This window comes from Triticum dicoccoides, chromosome 6B (genome assembly GCF_002162155.2).
Source record: "Triticum dicoccoides isolate Atlit2015 ecotype Zavitan chromosome 6B, WEW_v2.0, whole genome shotgun sequence".
Lineage (NCBI taxonomy): Eukaryota > Viridiplantae > Streptophyta > Magnoliopsida > Poales > Poaceae > Triticum > Triticum dicoccoides.
The window spans coordinates 156,893,413-156,896,384 of NC_041391.1; the positions used below are offsets into that span (position 1 = coordinate 156,893,413).

Below are 2,972 nucleotides of genomic sequence, written 5' to 3' on the forward strand. Positions count from 1 at the left end.
AAAGGCTGCAGGCTCTTTGCCATCTGCCAGCAGATGGCAAAGGCTGAATGCTTTGCCGTCTGCCGGCTGATGGCAAAGCTCTTTGCCATCTGCCAGCAAATGGCAAAGTGACTATATTGCCCCATTTAATTTTGTTTTTTCTTATATCAATTCATTTTCACAGAAATCAAACACAAATATATTTATATGACCAATATAGCATATTCAACACATATTACCAATAGTCATGAACACATATGTATCCAAAACATGTTACCAATAGTAGCAAGTTTCATCCGTACATATACATAGTTTCATCAATATTACACAGTTTCATCCATAGGTAGCAAGTTTCACAAGGTCAAAACAAAAACTAAATACAAGCACTCCATCAACCCAAGCTTCCGTGATCTTAAGCAAATCTGTAAAATGGGAAAGAAGAAAGTTAGAAGAAGAAGATTATTACGCTGCCTAGATGATGTGGCACACCTTTCATTTTGAGACGCTTCTCCTTTGCAATATTTTTGTTTTTTTCTACCAGTGTAGTTTCCTCAGCTCCTTGGATCCGAAGTGGAATCCTGAAGACAAGACCTTCCTACGTGAAATGGCAGCAAATATTTAACATCATGAATGGAAGCTGGGAACACTGCTCATCATATATGTCAATTTTGTTGCAGGCGGCAACAAAGCAGGCAGGCAGAGGAATACCTCTTTTCAGGTGCCTGGGGAGAGCATTGCACACTCTAGGTACCACCCAACCGCCTTGAGAAATAATATTATGACAGAAGAAGATCGTTTGTTCTCTGAATTTATTTATTTTTTGACAATGCAGCAGACTTCCAGAGACTTCGGCACGGTTAACCTAAAGATATGTCCTCAGGAGGAGTAAGGAATCTTGCCGCAAAAAAGAAGAGAAGTAAGCAATCTGATTGACATGTTTACGTCATTTAAATAAAGCTCAGCTGGGAGTTTTATCATGTTCATTGTTACTTTGTTGTCTCTAGACGGTGTAGCCAAATTTGCCTCCTTTGTATTTGGAGATAGGCTTTTTAGCACCCGGGTTTCTAGGCACTCGGCTATCACCCTGTACCACAAATTTGTTTAGCATGCCTGGGAGTTCGCTAAGCAGCAGCCTGGAAATATTTAAAACAAATCTGGGCCTATACTCGTACTGTAAATACCTATATTTCACAAGGGTGCACTGAGATATCTTCTGTCCAGTGCAACATGTTGATGACGAGCAGCTGCATGTGTCCTGGCGCCAGGCTAACATCGACGAGGAGTTATTAGTCCTGCCAAGGTCGATGCCAAGGCCAATGGGTAGAGCGTCGAGATCTGAAGAAAAACTGGGTCCATTACAAATTGATATTGCACTTTCTAGCTTACAAAAAAATAGGGTGCATTACAACAACATATTGTGTAAAGAAACATGATTGCATCCTAAAGCAATAGGAGAAATTATTTTAAAAAGCCCAAGTGTCCAGATTTAATTGTTACTACTGTTCAGGGAAAAACAAGCAAAGGTCTCTGAATTTAGGGAAACTAACACTGACTACTACAGAAAAAATGAGATCAGGTGTGCCTTGGCAAGCAGTTTTTTATTCTCTGTTTTATACATAGTAATCAAGTACAAAAATACTTCCTCCGTCTCATAATATAAGAACGTTTTTGATACTAGTGTAGTGTTAAAAACGTTCTTATATTTTGGGACAGAGGGAGTACTATTCTTGAAACAAACTTGAAAACCTGGTTAATACTGGTAGCCTAAATCTAAACTTGTACACGTGTTCATTCGGCTCCTAGCTGAACATTGGTACGTCTGTACAACTTGGGTTGGGCTGGCAGAACATTAACCCTATATTTCTTTTAAAACAGCTTTCAGTTGGCTGCTATTAAGAAAATACAAACCCAGAATCTTATATTACGGGACGGAGGGAGTAGGTGCTTTCGGCATGCAACTAAGCTGTGCATCCTTTGCAGACTTCCTTTGTAGATTACTCCCTCGGTAAAGAAATATAAGACTGCTTAGATCACTATTTTAGTGATCTAAATGCTCTTATATTTCTTTACGGAGGGAGTAATAAGCAAGACGACTAAAATTTCAGCAAATAAAATGCCAAAAGAAGGGATTCTAAAGCACTTCCATAGCAAGATCTCGAGTCGTTTTTTATCTACGGGAACACATTATAAGCTGCTCAGTCAGGCCACACAGATATAAGCTGCTCCATGAGCTATGTTTCAAAGGAGGAATCGAGGTAACTTAGGAAGCGGAATCGTAGTAATATAGTGAAATAGCGCACAAACAAATGCTAAAACAAGCGATGCACTCCCCATCATGAAAAACTAATTCTGAATTTGGGAACCTCTGCAGCAAGCACATATATCAGGAGAATAATTTCCTGATTTTTTCACTGCATACTACAAGAAGCAAAGCTGCTACCAGTTCACTAGAGAACCCAGCATCAAAGGGATTTTTGAAAATTAGACAGATGTGTGGCCAGGATATCAAATTAGACAGGATGATTAAACCATCCCACCCTCGCGCAGATATGCCCCTCTCCAGCACCTAAACGGAAGCGAATCTGAGCAGCGAAGCCGCACGGCACCCAACATTTCAAAATCGGCCGTCCCTGTCTAAGAAACCCGAAGCACCACAGGCGAAACAGGGCACATCCTAGGGCCCGGCGGCGAAATCACGGCGTAATCGGGAGGGACAGGGGGAGTGGTCACTCACAGCTTCAAGCATCTGGACTTTTTGCAGGCGCAATGCTTGCACCCATCCGCGGCGTCCTCCACCTTCTGCCTGCTCAAACAACAAACGCCCGCCTCTGTCAGATCAGCCGGCGGGGGAACCCCGGCGAGAAGCCGCAACAGGGGAACGGCGACGAACGGGCACGGGGCGGGGGGGAGCTCACCTCTTGGGCGTGGTGGCGAGCGCGAGCTGGTTCATGCTGTCGGGATCCGGCAGCGCCTCGGGGCCCTCCGGGGCCGCC

At 43.3% G+C, this 2,972-nt stretch overlaps 1 long non-coding RNA gene across 4 annotated transcripts; it reads right to left on the reverse strand.

Moving 5' to 3' along the window:
• Positions 1 to 347: 347 nt before the first annotated feature.
• On the reverse strand, positions 348 to 2,972 carry LOC119323958. 4 transcript variants are annotated; one of them, XR_005156681.1, is made up of 7 exons: positions 2,895 to 2,972; positions 2,714 to 2,782; positions 1,161 to 1,314; positions 970 to 1,063; positions 688 to 873; positions 469 to 574; positions 348 to 401 (listed from the first exon to the last, which is right to left on the reverse strand). It is a non-coding gene; the product is annotated as an uncharacterized LOC119323958 (long non-coding RNA). The 4 variants fall into 4 exon arrangements; XR_005156679.1 differs by having other exon boundaries at positions 688 to 1,063; XR_005156680.1 differs by having other exon boundaries at positions 970 to 1,314.